Below are 19,352 nucleotides of genomic sequence, written 5' to 3'. Positions count from 1 at the left end.
TTGTGCACATGTGGAATGTGCCATGGAGATTTGTTTACCACAGGGTGGTTTCTTAATTGGACACTGGATGGTGTTTGGATGGATTGAGCAATTAGGTCAAAGCTGTATCGGACTGGCTGTAGGGGTTACTGAGTTTCTTAATGAGTATAGTATAATATAGTATAGGATGAGATAATAAAGCAATTGATCAGCCTTCTGCAATCATGGAGTCAATGCTAATTGTTACCCGACTAGGGGCCTGCAGCGACACAGAGGTACCAGACCTGGGGAGAACAGCAGCTCAGACTAGAGGATGGGAGATGTGTGTGGCAGGTCAGAAGGCCACTTTGCTCATGGAGGCCTGCTGGAGGCAGGAGGGATGATTCACACGTGCATGCCTCTCTCCAGCTCAGGGAGCTCCATGATGTGCGAGGAGCCAGCAGATTGCAGAACTCCCCTGTGCGTGTGGTGCTCGGAGGGAGCAGCTTGTGGCACTGCAGGTTCTGGAGGTGCTGCTCTGCCCCTGCCTGCTGCTGCTGCTGCCTGGCACTGCCTGCCTCTGTCAGTGCTGCTGCTGGACCAAGCAGAGACCAGCAGGGACACACAGCAGAGAGGGTGGGCTAGCAGCAGCAAGGTGTGATGGCCCAGGCTCTTTGGAGATGTGGGAGTGTGGAAGAGGCAGTGAGGGATTCAAGTTGTTGGGGGGGTTGAGGGAAGCAGAGGGGGATTGCTCAGTGTCTGGGGGGACATCTGGGTTGGGGCAGTGGGACTCACAGGATGGCTGAGAGAGTCACTGGGGAGGGAAAGGCTCCCAGCCAGATGAACATGTTGGATTGTTGCTTGCAGGACCTGGCAATCTGGGCACCCCTGTCATAAGCGTTTAGAGGCACTTTGGGTTCTGTCTTTCCCAAATGAGTACTTGTAAGTCGCCTTGATGTTAATGAGAATTACATGCACGCATCAGGGAAAGAATAGTCCCTCTACAATGGGCATGTGACAGCTAAAGAGCATCAGTCAGGAGGGAAACAAAAGAGGTCATAATTTATGTAAAAGGTTCATTTTTAATGTAAATTCTGCCCCCAAATGTTCTGCTTACCAGCCTGAATATGTGGTATTTGGCAGCAGAAAATGAAAGGGGTGAAAAACTCACTGCTGGCAGGTAACTGCATAATGTGATAGATTGATTTAAAATCCTTGTCATCTTTCTTTTTCACCTGCATACATAACGATCCTCTGTTAGTCATTAGGGCTCCTTGTACCTTCAGCACTCTAAAAAAATATTGGCTTTGAAATGATACTTCATTGTTAAGGAATTTTTGTCAGCTAGCTCCATTTATCGATGTATCAAAGCCATTTTACAAGAGATAGGCTCCACTTTGGCACGGATAGCGCATACATTACACGCCTTGCGAGGACTCATCTCATTCCAGCACTGAGTGGAAGTGCCAATTGCCACCGCGGTACATAATGAGCCATGTCACCCGGCGCTGGGGACAGCAAGGAGACGTGCATGAATCAGCCCCCAGTGTTTCCTGCCAGCCAGAGATGAGAGGAGCGGGGACACAAGGGTCACAGCTGACACATGCTTCGGGTACTCCTCTGCCCAGAGGAGCAGGGGACTCTGCTGTCAGGGCTCCCAGGTGAGGGGGAACATATGCCACCAAGCTGCAGCTTTCTGTTGTTCTATTTACACCTCCTCCCCCGACAGCAAGAGCCAAGCCAGGAAACACTCTTTTCTGCAGCCATATGTGTGTCTGCAACAAGGATTTTTTCAGCGTATCAGCAATAACAGGGTGTCATATTGCTTTGTGAGCAAAATTTTGTAGCATAAGCCAAACAGAAAGACTACCAGCAACTACCTCCAAAGCTGTTCAGGCCATCTTGGGAATTAAATAATTTTTCTTTGTCCTTTTGTTTAGATCTTTACCTTGTGTTGCCAAGCAACTGCACTTGGAAGGTTAATGGCAAAGCTCTCCTTTTGGACCAGGCAGGTAGGAGCTCTTTGAACTGAGTCGATCTGGTATGGAAAAGACAATGGCTAACAGAGGAGAAAAAGCTCATGGTCGTTTGGATCTTCTTGTATTTTCTATGCATCCTAGAAGCAGAGGATGCTGTAGCAGAGATAGCCAAAGACAGGGCTTTCCTGTGTATGGGTTATTGCTGTGCAAGTTCAAGGAAACTGAACCCAAGCGCAGGCTATGTCAAAAGTAAAATATCATTGCACCAGTGATTTCCACTCTGAATTATCCTACCAACAGGCTTTCTACCTCAAAAGGAGAATCTCAATTCACTGCCACTCCAGTACTCATAGTCTGAGCCTCTGCAGCCCAAGAAGGAATCTGTCTCCATTAAATCACAGTGAAGCTATAAATGATGTCACGGCTTTGTACCAGCTATAACTATTTCATCTTCCCGGTGAAAAACCCAAAGCCCACAGATTCCCTGTGAACTGGGACATGTATTTTTTTAGGCTGAATGTTCATAGCTTAAATAGCAAAAGAGGGACCCAAGACTGTCTCATACTGTTTGCCACACTCAATTTGCACAACTCCCTGAGCACAGTCACAGGAGTTGAGGAGTCCTGACCATTAAGCACTTCCACACCCAACCATCAGACTCCTGAGCCAGGTCTTTTCCATTCACTGCCTTGCTTTTTCTTTTAGGAATATTATTAATGATCCCAATCCTGTTTTCTAGTTACACCACATAACATCCATGTGTCTCAAGGCCAGGATTTCAAAGTGCATTATTCCTAATTGCATCCTTCATTTTGTAAACTCCTGGGTTTAGAAGGTATTAATTAGATTGGCCTAGTTAGTACTATTTTCAATTCATGATTTTTTCCATGCCTCATATATTTGGCATTATTCCCAGGAGCTCTACTGCTGGCCTCAGGACACTGCACAGGGACACTTCCAGCTCTCTTTGCAGAGAAGAAACCCAACAAAAGTCAAAGCTTTTGCACCTACAGGCTCAGAAGAGCACCAGTAAAAGTGTTAGTTAAAACAAGCCTCTTGAGTTTTTGAACCAATCAAGCTGTACAATGACATTAGAGGTTCTGATTTTAATACTACTACTAATAAGTTGAGCTAGTGTGAGCTCAACTATTTAAACTCTGGTCCAGACATGGCCAGAATAAAGGAATTCACCTCCAAAAGCTATATGTGTTATTTGTGCCTCGCTTAATCTCCAAAGGCCAATAAATACATCAGCAGGATCATGAAAGAGCTATGCATGGAAGCCAGAGATTCAGTAAAAAGCTGGTTTAGTTTCTGCTGGTTTTCTATGGGAACCAGAGGGAACATGAAAAAGACATAAGAAAGGCAGAGAATTGCTGAGGACTCATGGGATGACTTCAGTTGAGCCAAATGGAGCACAGCCTCTGTGCCTCTGTCTCTCTCACTGATCAAACCTATTTAGAAGTGAACATTATTCTATGTTCGCCATTCACACTGGGAAAAAAGTTACTATTGCAGACAAAAAACTATACCATGATAAAAAGAAACTGCAATCAAGCCTAATTTTTGTCATGCAGTATCATAGGTGCAGTCGTGAGAGTCGTGCTGAGGCTTGGTTAAAAATACTCCTATGGTATTTTGCAAAGTTTGCAGGCTGAACTGACCTGGCAGTTTCTATGTTTCTATCAAGTCTAGCATCCTGTCTCAGAGAGACACTTACAGCAGCAGCTTCAAACAAGAAATGAAACCTCTCACAGCAAATGATTGATTACTGAAGGCAAACTGGCTCAGCTTTGTAACAAATGCCCCATATGCAATAACAGCATAGTAGTTACAACTTGTGTATGTTAAAAATCAAGAAGTCTTTGCTTTATCACTAACAGCATAATGGACGTTTATCAGCTGTAGAACTGCTTCCAGCTCTCTCTAACTATTTTCTGAACACAGTAAATGTTAGATTATTTAACCTAGCAAGGTAAATTCAGCTGTGAGCTATAAGAAAGAACAAATACTCCTGTATGGTTAAAATTGAGGAGATAAAAATTTAAGATCTCAGCTAAAACTATAGAAATCTATCAATTGCCAACATCATAATGTAATTGTACACAGCCCAACTCACAGTACTAATATGGTTTAATTTTTCCTTCAAATTTTGCCTGAAATAAACAAACATTTTATTCTAGTTTGATAATGTTTTATTTCTTTTAATTCAAAGTATTTGTGTTCATATATATGACTGATAACCTCTTAGTTCTCTTCTAAACAGGAAATTACACTGTAGAGTTCTCTTTTAAAATCTCTGATAAAGTTCACACCTATGTGTACGTATGCATACCTGATTAGGGCTGGGATGGAGTTCATTTTCTTCTTTGTAGTTGGTACACTGCTGTATTTTGAATTTAGTAGAGAATAATGTCAATAACACACTAATAGTTTAGTTGTTGCTTGTGGCACTCACTCTAAATCCAGAACTTTTCCGTTTTTCATGTTCTGCCAGCGAGCAAGTGTGCAAGAGGCCTGGAAAGTGCACAGCCAGGACACCTGATCCAAACTGGCCACAGAGATGTTTCACGCCACAGAACATGGTGCTCAGTATATAAACTTGAGGGAGTTGTCCGGGAACCAAAGGTTGCTGCTCAGGGACGGGCTGGGCATTTGTCAGCGGGTAGTGAGGAATTGCACTGTGCATCACATGTTGTTTTCAAGTTTTATTCCTCTCTCTCCCTCTTTTCCATTACAATTATTGTTGTTGTTTTCATTTGTGTTGTTAGTAGCATTATGTTTTACTTTGTTTCAATTATTAAACTGTTCTCATCTCAACCCACAAGTTTTAATTTTTCTTCCAATTCTCCCTACCCAGAGGCAGAGGTGTGTGGGTGAGTGGCTTTGTGGTGCTTAGTTGCTGGCAGGGGTTAAACCACAACACAATATTTGTTGTTAACTTGTATTTCTGTGTGACACTGTATGTTCACACATGAAAAATCACTTTATCAGGAAAGACAATAATAAATTTCTCTTTGCAAGCATTCTGTGTCTCCAGAATTCCCTAAACACCATTACAGCCTTTCTGGTTCTTTGCAACCCATGTTAGTTAATATTAATTATACATTAATAAGAATACTCTGTGGCAGACAGCAATTCTAGACAGACCATAGACAGAACAAATCATACCTTTAACTGTGTTTTAAAACATGCAAAGTATAAATTCTGTATAATGCTTTTGAAGTTGAGAGGGCTAGGAGGATGTTATGGTGGTCTCTGTCCTCCCTAAGAGAGATGAGAGAACTCACTGACAGGAAACCACCAGATAAATACAGATAAATACATACTCAGAGCTCAAGGAAAGTGTTGTATAAGTTCCACATTAATTACCCTCCCTCCTCACACACACACTGCTTCTCTATGGACAAAGAGACCAGTGTGGCCGAGCACACTTCAGGTACACACAGGTTGTTTGCCTAGAAGCACCAAAGTCTGGAGACATCAGACAAAGCTTAAGATAGGTATCTGCACCTGGGACTGCTGCCATCAGAGTGAGAGAAGGCCACCTCCAAAGAGACTTGAGGAATAAACCAGCAAGAAGCCCTTGTACAGGCTGGCTGGCAGAACTGGCAGTCTGTGATGCTGGGCGTCTGAGCTGCAGAGCCTTCTGGTGCCCAGGAGATAAGGACAGGTGCTGATCCTGCCAGAAAAACCAGGATGCAGGATCTAAGGGTTTGTATGGAGCAATCACATGCACACACCTATAGCTGAACTACACTACCTACGGCCAAGCAATTGCCAGACACTGCCTGAAACTCACGTTCTCCTCTGATGAATGAGATACCTTCTTCAGATGGTATTCAGAGACAAGGATTCAGGGTGTGGGGAGCATTGGGAACACAGGCACGAGCTATGGAAGGGTGCCTGTAGCTATTGAGGCACTTTTGTGCCTCTGCAAGGAAGGATTTTCTCCCCCTTGAAGAAATGCAATGCAAACAGCTGAGCACTCAGACCTGGCTGACATTTTTCCCACTGGCTTCTCATGCTAATAAATTTTAATTTAGCAGAGTACAACCTTCCAGTTTTCTTAGTGTCAATTTTTTTTCAAGAAAGATATTAGGTTAATGCAAAATGCTGTAGTCAGGAAATCAAGAGCTTTCTTTTCTGTCGCCAGTTCTGGCACTGCCTCTCTCCATGCCATCAGCATTGTCTCAGGGCTCTCACCCTCCCAGTGCACACAAAAGATTGCAATGCTTCAACAACTGGAGGAACTTGCTGGTTACATTTGTCCAGCCCTATATAAATAGCAGGAATTTTAAGAGCAAGAAACCCTCCATAAGCCATATGGCATTTATATTAATATATTAATAAATTCCTCCCTAACTGCAACAGATGCTCAAGTCAGTAGTTTCACCATACAATACAATGCACTGTTATGTCTTTTTCTGTGAGCAAGAATAAGCCAGATGCTTTTCCACAACATACTGGCAGAAATATGGTGCTATACAGCCAGAAAAAGCAAATTTTACCTTAGCTACAGATGAACATTTACAGAACAGCTTTTTCAACCTTGCTTCCTTAAAACTGATTAATTTTGACAGAGGATTTTCCTACCAATGTCTATCCAGATGATCAAATACTGTTGGAGCTGAGATGGCTTCATCATCAAGCAATATGAAATTCCCCTAATGTTACAATTATATTTTTCTTATTTCTTTCTATAATACCATTAGACAAAGGAAAAAATTAGTGATTTTCATTTTTCCTCCATTAACTACTTTTTTCTTATTTATCTTCTCTATTCACTCTCATTTATTTTTCTTCCCATTTCCTCAGAGAGCAAGGAGTGCTAAACCTGCTTTCCTACTTCACTCATTAAATATAATTTTAATTATTTTTACTTCACCCATACCTGTTGGTTCTCTAAAGTTCTCTTCCAGCTGCATAAATTAGCACCTCACTATTCTAATCATTCTCTCTTGCAAATATCACCACCTAATTTTGGCATTTGATTCTTTGCTCTTTGATCCTTTAATTGGCATCTACTGCTGAAATCCTGTGGGGCTACAGACCTCCCAGTAATTCACATTACCAGCTCTTACCTGACCATATATCTCAAATTGTTTAAGCCAACTGAAGACTGCATGGCCACCAACCAAGTGTTATCCCACCATCCCAGCATCCCTGGGTGCAGGCTCCCACCCTGCTGCTGGCACTGGCATTGCCACTTGTGCACCCACACAGTCAGCAAGGCCACAGCTGCTCTTTCAGCTCTTTGTGCCTTTTTTGGGAGCTAAATTTTCTGCCAGATCGTGCCCAAAGGAGCCAGCAAGGAGATGAGCAGAGAGGGAGAAAGGCAGGACTGCCCTTTTTGCCCACAGGGCACACAGAAGGATTCACAGCAAGTATGAAACTGCCATCTGGTAAGTGCAAAAACCACACAGCGACAGGAGGAAATGTGCATTTAGATTCTTTCCAGCTACCACTTTTCTGTTTTAATCACAATCACAGTTTCATGTGGGCAGTGCATTGCCCTTGTGGGGAGGGGGTTGCTATTTGCTTCACTGAACTGTTGAACTTCTCCAGGCCCTCAGATCAGCCAAGAGCAGAGCACACAGCAAGAAAGGGGCAGGTTTTGCAATCCTCAGTCACCAGTTTCAGCAGGAGTTTGTCTGGAGGGGAGGAGGGAAAGCCGTTAACGAATAGGCCTAAAAATAAATGCAGGGGTTTCCTGGCATTGTTTTCTGGTCCTCTGTATTCCCCCTATGAAGGAAAAAGAACAGTGGGATTCAAACTGCATTTTAGCTTGTTGTTAAAATTCAGATGCCAAGAAAATATATGATAGGTCTTGGAAACAAAAGCACATATTGGATGATGACCTTCACTTCTGTTGTCCCTGGGGTTTGTAAAAGAGAAAGGAAATCACCCATCATTACCAACACCCCTTCAAATTATTAGGTACAAGCTTAGGGATCCAAGTATCATACACTTAGAGGACCTTCTTTCCTCCAAAAGCTAGACCACTTTTATAGAAGAAACCAGTACATTACATTTGTAGGTAACATCTTAAACTTTTCCATGTCAGAGAATATAATGAAAGGTCTAATTTTTTCTTCCAGTATGTTTAGGGAACCTGTCAGAAATTCTCCCACATCTGCAGCAGCCAAATATACAACTTTTCTAGCTATGTATCTATCTATGTCACAGGAGAGGCTTAAAAAAGAAGCAGCAATATTGATCTTTCAGAAATCTATACAAAAACTATTTAGGTTCATCTATCTTGGATACCATAATTATACAGCACAGCTCTGTCTAGCTGTTAGGTTCCTCAAAACAAGCTGGAAAGTAGCAGTTTGAGTATTTATTTTCTCTTTTGGAGTACCTCATTGCAATTGCCCTAAAGATAAAAAATCTACAAGTTTTCAAAAGCAAAAAAGCCCATTTTTAGTGGGAGGGCTGTACAAGATGTATCTAACAGGCAAACTCCACTGGAGTCTGGATGTATCTGGGGTCTGTTGTGCTGATGTAGCACTGTATGAGTTTTCTCACCATTGCCCTTCTGGTGCCCTCGCCCAGCTGCTGTGGGGGAGTGAGCCAGGGCCTGTGTGAGTCTGAGCTACCTAGCAAGGTTAAACTAAAACAACTTATTTCACATTTTTTTCTGTCCTAGTCAGTCTTGACTTCATGTTACAGAGCTTAAGAACCCCTAGCTTATTGTTGGTTGACCTCATAAGACCTTCAGTACACAGAAATAAAGTAAAACTCACTCACACAGTTATACTCACAAAGATATTTGCTTGACTAAAGGTTTCCAGTGTGGGGGACAAGAGAGCCAGTCTAACTGGTATCATTTGCTGCTGGTTTGATGCTTGCCAGATGCTTGTCCTGGTCCTCTGCTCCTGCAACACCAACAGCTGCTTCAGCTGTTTCCCCCAGTGCTCTCAGGCATTTTGCTACCCCTTGCATGTCTGCTGGCATCCTGAATCCTTTTGACCTGAGTAAGCAAGTCTCCATCACCACCCTGACTTCTGCTAGACAAGAATTACAGGTGCTCAGAGCCACCTGCTACTCTTCCATCCCTTATTTCCTACCCATCGAGTCACACTGCTCTTGTTTGTTAGGGGCCAGAGTGCTTTGAACACAAGACAAAGATGTTATCAGCATTGTTTCTGTGTACATATCCTGTTTCAGTCCTTTTTTCTTTTAGGTCCTGCCCTCCTTGTGACTTCTCCATGACCTTACCACTTGCTCTGTGAGAGTGCCTCTGGTTATTGTGCTTCTAAGCTTAGATGCTTTCCTGTTATTGCTTTACCTTGATCTGCTGCGTTCGTTCCCAGCAGACAAACAAGTGGAAAAAGGCTGAAGCTGTAGTCACAAAGCATTAATTTGGAAGTATAGCATATCTATCTGAGGGACAGGGGAATGAAAAAGATCTCAAAACCAAGGAAGTAGATTATATAATAGAAAATATGTCCACAGCTTCCCATTTTTCTTCTGATGCAGTTTAACATGACAGTTCAGCTTACAGAGATGACCTGGATGTTGTCCTTCATCACTCTGACCAGTGAGCACTAGCTCAGAAAAGTGGCTAAATATTATATAAACTATTATCAGAGACAGCTTTGTAAAATATACACCTACAGACCCAGGGCTGCCCCTGTTTGTTTGAATTTTAGCTCTCCATCTGACAGATGCCTGTCAAAGCCTGTGCTCTGCTGAGGGCAGGGTGTTCCTGGCTGGCTGGTGAAGCTGGAGCATCATCAGTGGAGGCAGAACACAGCGAGGAGCCAGCCAGGCCGGGAGGCAGCTGCCATCATCTGCACTGATGCAGAGAGCAGCCACCAGCTCAAATCCCTTCTCCAGCTCCTGTTCATCTCCTGATAATACAATTACTTGATCAAGCCCCAGATTCATCAAAGACAAACTCAATCTCTGAGTCACGATGTGATCTCGGGACAATGAAATTTTCACAGTCGGGATGAAACGCACAACAGGAGCTTTTACAGGAGCTGGGAACAGAACATTTTTGGATGCTGAGAACTGACACTCTTCTTCCTGAAAAAAGATAAGCCTCAAGTCTGATTCATAGAATAAAAATAAACATTATACATTAATATAAAATTGGTGACCATTTTCTATAAAGCTATGAATATAATTTAAAATAGGAATGGACCACCATGATAATTTGTTTTGATCCCCTACAAGGTATTAACTATATGAATTCCCTGAATTCTTGATTTAAAAAAAAACAGTTTGACAATATTTATTACAAGCCTGTTACCAATTATCCTCCTTACTAATAAATTGTACTTTTATCAGTGAAAATTAAAATAAAATATTGTCATTCTACAGTGAATGTAGTGTGGTAATACATTAGTTCATTTTCTTATAAAATGTTGAATTTACAGATCAAAATTCATATCAAATTGCAAATATGTAAATAGACATTTTCACTGTTCTGACAGCCTTTAGAAATAATCAAATACACATAATGTTGGCATCACTGAAAACCTGTATAGAAACCTGGTTTGTATCCAAAGTAAATTAATTTCTTTCCAAAATGCATTCTAAATAAGAATTGATTTGGTAACATTTTAAAATTGTATTATCAAGAAAGCCAGGTCTAAACGTACCATTTTAACTTGATTTGCCATTTCTCATTATCATTTTACTATTTATTTTGTCCCATTTTTCAATTGAATGACTTAAGTATTGCCCTTGAGATGCTCCTATTTATAGCATATCTTAGAATTTATTAGGTTCACAAAAATTCAGTCAATGATGTTGACCTTTACAAGAAAGAATCACTCAGACTTCTTAATTCCATTTCACTGCATTGCAGTGGTAGCTATCTTTCTCCATTTTATCTAAATTTTACCTATTTATTTCACTATCCTAGGGTTCCCTCAAGCAGGAGGACATTTTCAAGCTTCAATTTTTCATAGCCTCTTTATTAAATGCAAATTTCCTCCTTTTGTACTTTTCCTTTTCACTGAAAACATAGAACAGATCCCTAAGATCTAAGAAAAAAATGTTGGTTAGTGAGGTATTTTAAGGTATGTTCTGCAAAGACAGAGAAGCCTTTCTTTCCACAAAAGCATGGACAAGTCCAGACGAGGGTTAAGAATCAAACTGAAGAGTGACCATCCAGGGCATCTTACAGTAATCTTACAATAAAGCTTCAAATTAATTTTGAAGCTTTTCTGCTTCAAAATTAATAGTAGGACCACTAACTAAGACTAGGAATACCAGCACACAAGGAAAAAAAAAAGCCAAAACAACTCATGCAAAACTGAATTAACTCAGTAGATTTCCAAGAGGTTAAATAAAATGTCTGCACAGGGAAGAACATACATCACTGAAAAGCTTCAGCATACCAAGTAGATAATGGGACTGTGGATTCATGGAAAATAAGGTGATAGCAGGTTAATTAACCACATTTCATGTAGCCCTAGAAAAATCACAAAAGGGGAAGAGTCTCAGAAATGATAGTTAAAAAACTATATTTTAATTTTCAAAGTTGGAATTGGCACGAATTTTGTTTGCAGTAGCTGTCACTAACTGATGACTGTTTCATGCTGGGGTTCAGGAGTATGTGCTCAGTGACAAATGCCTCAGCACAGAGGTTCTTTTAGAAACTCAAGAGGAGCTAGAAGGATGGCAAACCTAGACAGAATCATGATATTTACTCAACCAGAGCCAAAAGCAAAAGCACCAGCTCCAGTGCAATAACACACAGAGGAGTCAGGTATTTATCAGGGCTATAAAGTGATTTTGTCACACCTAAGGGGCAGCAAAGTTCATACTTCCAATCTTTCTTCTCACTTTCTTATGATTATGAAAAAAGTGGCAAAGTAGCTTCCTCTTTGCAAATATAAGACCTTTTCCACCTCACAAGCCATCTCTTCCACCCAAAGTCACCCCAGGATCCTGGCTGCTGGGAGAGCCAGCAGAGAAGACGAGGACCCCAGCCCCTCTGAGGCATCACAAGGCAAATTAAGTGATGCCCAGATCGAGCCTCTGGAAAACTCTCCTCCTCTTAATTTTGGAAAGTCAAACTTACCAGTTTACAGCATGCACTTGCAGATAAATGTATGTTCCCTAACAGACTCTGCAGGGACTTGTAACCATACAGTGTGTGGTGCTGAAGGAGAAATCCCACAGCTCCAGTGACTGCAGCTACAGTATCCAGTGCCTGCCTGGTAATAGCAGCTCAGTTCCATCCCTACAAGATGGGGATGAAAGATAAGGACCATTTCATTTTGTAAGACACAGATTAAAACAAAGATCTGCAATAATAAAACTGTAACAGAAAACTACAAGGCAGGGTTTTTCCAGTAAGGCCAGCACCTTCTCAGCTGTTCTGGTGAGACATGTCTGTCCCTGTCTATCACCTTTGCCATGCTTGGAAAACCTCCTTATTTTCTGTCAGGATTTTCCAGTGACAGTATTCTCTGTGACAAGTCACATGGCAATGTGAAAAACTAGATTATCCTTTCCATTCCTCCTTGATGTTTCCATGAATCACATATTCATTGGATCCCTCTGCTACTTTTCCCAGGAGGAGTATTTTAGTGTGGGGAGGGTGAAAATAAAAGGAGGGTGAGATTTGTCATCACACAGAGAAAAAACTCTGGAGTGTGCTATTTATGGGACACATCTACCTGCTCACTGACCTTACATTCTCTGCGCATTTATATATCCATTAGAATTTATTAACTATGAATACATTAGGCTCCAGGTGCATAACACAGTGTCTAGAAAATGTATTTTAATAAAATATCCCAACAGCATGTCCAGATAATGCTTGCAATGTCCCCATATGTCTCACTACACAGATCACACAACTTAGTATGTCCTGGTAATGTATGAGCGGCAATGGTATCATCAGCTGCACTCATTACCATTTAAGACAGGACAAAAAGGCAAGCTCCTATTAAGTGTTTTTGGGTTTCTAACTGTTCTATTTGATACTTAAGAGCATAATATTTTAATTAAGGGGGTTGTTTTCCCATTATGGAAATAATTTTGAAGCAACTTTCCTCCTGGTTGCTTAAGCAGGTTCATTACAATGCAATGCAATTTACCCAGCTGGACAGGTCTGCAGGTGGCCAGAAATCCATTAGAGAGGTATCTACCTACTACAGGGGAAACTAATATTCAGGAGACAGGAAATCTCACAGGGACTTCGATTTTGCCAGGCATTAACACAGCTGACTGGGTAGCAGGTGGCTGGAAGCATAAATTTCCCTGTAAGTTATTTATTAGGTCTCCCTTGCCTCCTTTCTTCTAGAATTATGATATGCTCTTGGCATTGATAAACCCCAGCAAGGGCACACTGTAAAGACACAAGTAGCAAACTCTTGATAAATATTTTTTATCTATTTGACCTGAGCTATTTGAACCAAACCGAGTCTTTTTCTTTTCTTTTCTGAGGAGAAAATAAAATATTCCTATGATGCAAACCTCCCGATTTAGAAATAATTTATAACTGCCTGTCTTCCTGAATAGAATAAGAGTCAAAGTGGAATTAGATTCTTCTGTCACAGCTCCAAACCTCCTTTCAGCCAACTCTCTGCTTGGAAAGCTTTCCATCAGCTTTTTTTCCCTACACTATAATCTGGTTTTCCTCTCTATTTTATCTCCTCTCCATATTTCCATTATGTTTTCCCTACCACTAAAGTTTTAGTCCCTCTGCTCATTCCTGTGGAAATTACTTGGGCTACAAAGTTTGGTTTTCACTTACCATATGCCTGTGTACTGTTTCTATGTTTCAGTTACCTGGTGCCCCCGAGGAGCTCATCTGAAGTTCATGCTTCCATGGAAGGCTCATCGTCACGCTCCCCAGCTCTAAAGAGGTTTACTTCTGTGTCAACCAGAACACAGAAAAGAAGAACATTTTCCATTCATTCTGGCAGGAAAAGCATAGACAATTCTCTCATGAGTGCTTTGGGAGTAGTTACTCAAATTCCCTAGAATATTCTGAAAATTTCAGCATTAATCCACGAAAGCCAAGGTCTGTATGACTGCACTGCACGGCTTACAGAGCTGCTTGTGAAGCAGCACTCGTGACACCTTCAGTTTCACAGCACACTCACCTGTTCTGCTACAGCATAGCAGACACTTGCATTTAGGTTTTTTTTCATGGTTCATTCAAGACAATCTCATATTCCCCCTCCAGCTCCATGGCCACATGTGCCACTTGTGAATGGCTGTGGATTTGTGCAGATGTAAAGGAGCTGCTTCAGTCCTCCCTGCTCCATGTGCCACACATGTCCCATGTCACTGTCTGACACACCACTAACTCTTGTACTGCACAAAGAGGCCCTGGAGGGGCACAGGAGTATATGGAGAGCTATGGCATCTATCTATCAAGACCAAAAGTTTTTGGAAAAAGCATTGCCTTATGCATACTGAAGAAATAATTCTCCCTGCTAACACTCACATGGGTTTTCCTGGAACTCACAGTCTCCGAGTAGGCAACGGATCCAGAAAGTTGATATAGTTACTGTAAGTGGTTAGGAGAATGGAAGTAGGTCTTACATCTGTTTCTAAGAAATTTCATTAATAAGTAAACATATCCATAAATATTCTGAATAAAATAGGGGCAAGAAAGACAATCATTTCATCCACTTAAGCAGCAGGAAAGCAAGAAAGGATTTCTTTTCATAGGCTTTTCCTGTAAATTATATGGGAGAGCTGCATAAATCTTCTTTGACCCAGTTTAGCCATACACTATGTTTTCCTGTTAAAATATTCACATACAATTAAGTATCCACTAGGCAGACAGACAGGAGCAGAGACCATGGAGGCATAGGAGGCTGTCAGAGAAATAGACTCCTCCTCACAAGACAAAATACAAAAATCTCTAAAGTGGTCAATGTAACTTGAATCTCTTCAAAACTGGCTTTAACGTATTGTCATTTCATTTGTCCTTTCTCCGAAATCATTCCAACTTTTCTCTGTTAAAGCTGGCACACAGGAAACAAATCGTTACAGTACCACACACCATTACTAGACAAATCCTGCTGGCTTCATTCACACACATCTCATCTTAATGACAGTCTAAGTCCTTTAAAATAAGGCTTTAAATAATAAACTCAACCACAAATATACCACCATTGCAATAAATTCATATAAGACATTCAGACACTATGGCAGTAAGAGGTTAGATGGCTAGGAAGGTACACTCTTAAAGCCACTTGAAACACAATTACAAAGGAAAACCTTTCAGCTCTTTTTTCCCTTTATAGAAAGCAATGCACTGCACCTTCAACACCTTCTGTTCCTGCCTTCCTTCCAAGTGAAAGAGAAAAGGTCCACTTTGCAATCTCTTGACCCTAAAGAAAGAATTTGCATCAACCTCAGGAATTCCTGGGTTTGGCCCCAAAACATTTTCTTCATTGGTGTCCTGGACTTTTATGGTAAAACCACTAGCCTGGGGGTGTATAAGTTTCTTAGGAATTACCCTTCTACCCACATACCTGCCTATAAGCAGTCCTGATCAGCTCCAAGGTAAGCAAATGCCATCACATTCTTCACAGCAAATGGGCACCTACCCTGAAAAAAACAGATGCAGTTAACTCCAAATCATCAAGACACCAATTCCAAATGGAGCCAAGCCTCAGGCACATCAGATACATCCAAAGAAGTAGTTTTTGATGTTGTCTGGTCCCAGAACACTTTGTTCCACATACAGGAGCCTTACATCAACCTACATAAGAGAGCAAGCTCCCCACTTAAACAAAGGAAAAAGCATTTCATTCACATTCTCTACATAGGTCTGCAGAGGTACTCAGTCCCTGCAGTGACTGCAGAATCCTGTGCACCTAATTTCAGCAATGTTAATTCCCCCTGCCAAGACTAAACACTCACATGTTTTTTCACTGCCTAAATAATGATGGTAGGTGATCAGAGTCTGGCTTAATACCACGTAAAAGTCCTTGGAGGTGAATTATTCCTGAAAATGTATTCAGTTTAATTTCCTGGTAGGAAAAGTGACGGCTCATGATGACCCTTTGTGAAGTGGTTGCAAGCCATAAATTTTACTTGTTTCTTCTCTAATGTTTGGTCTTAATCTTTCTACATCTTTCCATGCTTTCTCCTTCCCCCCTCCCCCCTTTGTATTTAGGCACAGAATATTGTATTATATTGTACTTAGGCATAGGAGTATTGTTTACTATCTCATTAAGCTCATCTGAGAACAATCACAAGCTCCATTAGACCCCACTGGCAATATATGGCTTTAATTATTTTTTCATAGAAGATTCTCACACTGGAGTAGAGTAATAGAGTGTTTGTGACATCTTGCTACAGATTCTTACATGGGAGTCTATGCAGTGGGAACAGGGCATGGGGAGGGCTAATGGAGAGGCAGGAGAAGGCAGAACTGTTCTTCCGGGGTTCTCTAAGGAGAAGGATCTTGGTGAAATATTTCCATATGCTACACATTCTAAAAGAACTTCCATCTTTAATGTCATATGGTCAGAATTACAGATTCATCATGCACTAAAATCTAAATCAGGTCACTAGTCACTCATTGAGATGATAGTCATACTTTTATTAAAAGTTTTAAGCAATTTTGATCTGATAGATTTTCATAATATTTGATCTCTAAGCCATATTCCACTATTCCTGTATTTGCTGTTCAACCTACCTTACAGCACAGTAAAAAGTCCTACCATCTGGCAGAACAATCAAAATCTTGCAAATTAGAACATAATTCTAAGCTTTCTTGGTATGTTTTTTTGGCAAAGCCTTTGTCCCAAAGTATGAATTCTCCTTACAAGCTAGAAAATATTTCTTAGATATTTACAGCCAGAAAAACTTTGGTACACAGTGTCTCTTTTCACCAACTCATGCTGCTTCTAAAAGCAGGGGAAAATAGGCCTCAACATCCCTAATGCTCTTGGCTTTCACTTCATTAAGGCTTTTCTGTTGAAACATTCAATACTGTCGATAGGAGAATTTTTGTGCTGGCAAGACAGTTTTCCTCTTTCAAGGGATCATAAAATAGCATTATGCATTTATTCAAATCCTACATAGTAGAGTTTATTCCACTGCCAAGGTTGTCAAGGTCTAAATCTTGGCCTCACTTTTTCATCTCCAGGATATTTGCCATTACTTCATCTCCAAAGAACTATTTCTTTTTCTCCAATCTCCCCTAAACACACCTAAAGAAAAGCCTTGAATCCTCCAATAAGTCAGTTTAAGAGCACACAGCCCTTGAACACTCCCCAGAGAAGCCAGCAGAGTCCACGTGAAGACTCCAGCTGGGATGAGGACAGTCACAACTGGTTCTCCTGCAAGCAAGAGGCTGCTGCCCATAGAGGGGTAGGGTAGCTTTGCAGGGGTCTGAAAAAAGCTTTATGAAAAGCTCTTTAGTCCTTCAGCTTCCTCACAGTTTCGTGATATTTTTCAAACCACCTGGCTAGGGCCTGTGAATTGGCAGGCACTACTGACCTTCTGGCAATTTAATGAGACCCATTGTTTCAGTTCCAGACTCCACTTCTTTAAAACAAATAGCTGGTGCATAGTGAGTGTATAAATATGCACAGAACTCCAGAAATTTCCAGCCTCGCAATCCCATTGTTCTGCTGTGATCTCTGGCTCTCAGGGGCCTTTAGCCCTTGTCAGTAAAATCCTGATGGTGAGGAACAGATAACTTAATTACCTTGAAATTGAAGTTTCAGCCTCAGTGTTACCTAGCAATGCGTGCATCGAAAGCATTATGTTTTAAAAGCCATCTGAAAGCATGGGAAGGTTGCCAACTATTCAAGTATTGTCATAGTTCTGATTTTCTCCAGCTTCCCTGATAGGCACTCAGAAATGGGACCAGCCTTCCATGGAGGAAAGACAGCTGGAATAAGGACAACTCCATTTACGTATCCTGAAAACTTTCAAAGCAAAGAATTGTACTTGGCTTCACTGTTGTCATGTGGGTGCCCCCACTTCTCACTGGGCAAAAAGTGCCTCCCTCCACTCCCTGCTGCCTGGGGGAGGCAGGTTCCTATTGAGTCAGCTCGTCAGGAGCCCTACAACCTCAGCTTTTTTAACAGGAAGCTTTGTCAGCACGTCTCTGCCAGGCCCACAAGATTGCCATAGTGACTAGATTGGGTTTATTGTGGATTTCTGCCTCCTGGTCCACACTGTGAAAGCTTGATTTCAAGGTAAAGAGAAGCCCAGAAAGCCATGGAAGACCTTGGGAGATTCACCCTGACTCATCTTTTCACCATCACTTCTTAGATTACCTGTCAGTCCAGGCCTGTTACCTCTCTCCAGATGAAGCCCTGATGAAGGACAAAGGGCTGGCTATCATCTTGGCTGAGGTGCTCTACTCACTGCTTGGCTGTATAGGCCTTTGCTACTTTTGCAGACTTTGGGGCAGGACCTGTCATTTAATGCTGGAGCTGCTCTGACAGGCGCTGGTCCAAGATGAAGGCTGCTAAGCTCTACCCTGATAAAAATAAATAAATGAGACTCTGGGCAGTCTTTGTCCCCCTTCACATTTACAGAGCTCAGAAAATCTTCACCAGACGATTTCATCTATGTATATTTGTCCATCAGAGAGACTTGTCACACAGATGTGACTGGTGACTATAGCTCATTCTCAGAGATTTTGTGTTCTTTTCCTTGGAAAAGTTCTACATTTTAATATGGTGCACTCTCTTCTCTGGAAGCATCTTCAGAGCTAGACAGAATAAAATAGGAAGTGAAGAAACACTGAAATCAAGCAATGTGGAAGGTCAGAGAAGAGTGTAAATAACCACATAAACATTTACCTCTCCCGACCTATCCCAGGATGGAGCAGTTCCCCTCTTCAAAGTAATGACAAAGTTCCTCTGCACAACCCTTTTGCCATTCTCCCTTCCTTCCACTGCTGCTAACAGTTCTGTAGATGCTACCTTAAAGAATCTGCTCATTTGAGCTAAAGCCCTGTGTTTGTACTGAAACACAGAAGTAACTCATTAACTCCTCTTAGATAAATTGTTTAGACTTAGTAATTCTCTCCTTTCCTCCCCTTACGTGTTCAGCCTATTGTTTATAGCTAGCAGTCCAGGCTGTGTGTGATGAAAATGCTGATGTGTTTCCTGAGTTACAGACTCAAGCTTTATCTCATCTGTCATTTAGGAAACTGGCTGCATTATCATTTTATACTGCTGTGTGCAATGTTTATTTTCCCCCATTATTAACATTGTATAGGAGGAAGTGCCCAGCCCCATCAGCTGGTAGCTGCATTGTGCATACCATACAGAAACACACACAAAATAAAAGGGAATACATCGTGTAAAGGTTTGGGGAAATTTGTGAGCACACATAGTTTACAAATTCTCTGTGATATTTGGGACAGCCTCTGGGTGACAGTGTCGATGTGTATTTATATCCTTCACACACTATCTTGATGCAGAGTTTGCTGGTATCCTCTGCTGTGTT

The 19,352-nt window shown here is 41.5% G+C and overlaps 3 long non-coding RNA genes across 4 annotated transcripts; 2 read left to right on the top strand and 1 right to left on the bottom strand.

Moving 5' to 3' along the window:
- The first annotated feature begins 7,037 nt into the window (after positions 1 to 7,037).
- LOC137462689 (uncharacterized) lies at positions 7,038 to 10,275 on the top strand. Its single transcript, XR_010993756.1, has 2 exons — positions 7,038 to 7,342; positions 9,127 to 10,275. It is a non-coding gene; the product is annotated as an uncharacterized lncRNA (long non-coding RNA).
- LOC137462682 (uncharacterized) lies at positions 7,376 to 14,249 on the bottom strand. 2 transcript variants are annotated; one of them, XR_010993752.1, is made up of 4 exons: positions 14,018 to 14,231; positions 13,701 to 13,785; positions 11,983 to 12,144; positions 7,376 to 7,591 (listed from the first exon to the last, which is right to left on the bottom strand). It is a non-coding gene; the product is annotated as an uncharacterized lncRNA (long non-coding RNA). The 2 variants fall into 2 exon arrangements; XR_010993753.1 differs by lacking the exon at positions 7,376 to 7,591 and adding an exon at positions 11,275 to 11,370 and having other exon boundaries at positions 14,018 to 14,249.
- Positions 14,207 to 18,734, top strand: LOC137462685 (uncharacterized). Its single transcript, XR_010993754.1, has 2 exons — positions 14,207 to 14,429; positions 18,165 to 18,734. It is a non-coding gene; the product is annotated as an uncharacterized lncRNA (long non-coding RNA).
- The last annotated feature ends 618 nt before the right edge of the window (positions 18,735 to 19,352 follow it).

This window comes from Anomalospiza imberbis, chromosome 1, assembly GCF_031753505.1.
Source record: "Anomalospiza imberbis isolate Cuckoo-Finch-1a 21T00152 chromosome 1, ASM3175350v1, whole genome shotgun sequence".
NCBI classification, from domain to species: domain Eukaryota; kingdom Metazoa; phylum Chordata; class Aves; order Passeriformes; family Viduidae; genus Anomalospiza; species Anomalospiza imberbis.
Note: the sequence above shows the minus strand (reverse complement) of the source record. Positions and strands in the feature narration are given on the sequence as shown.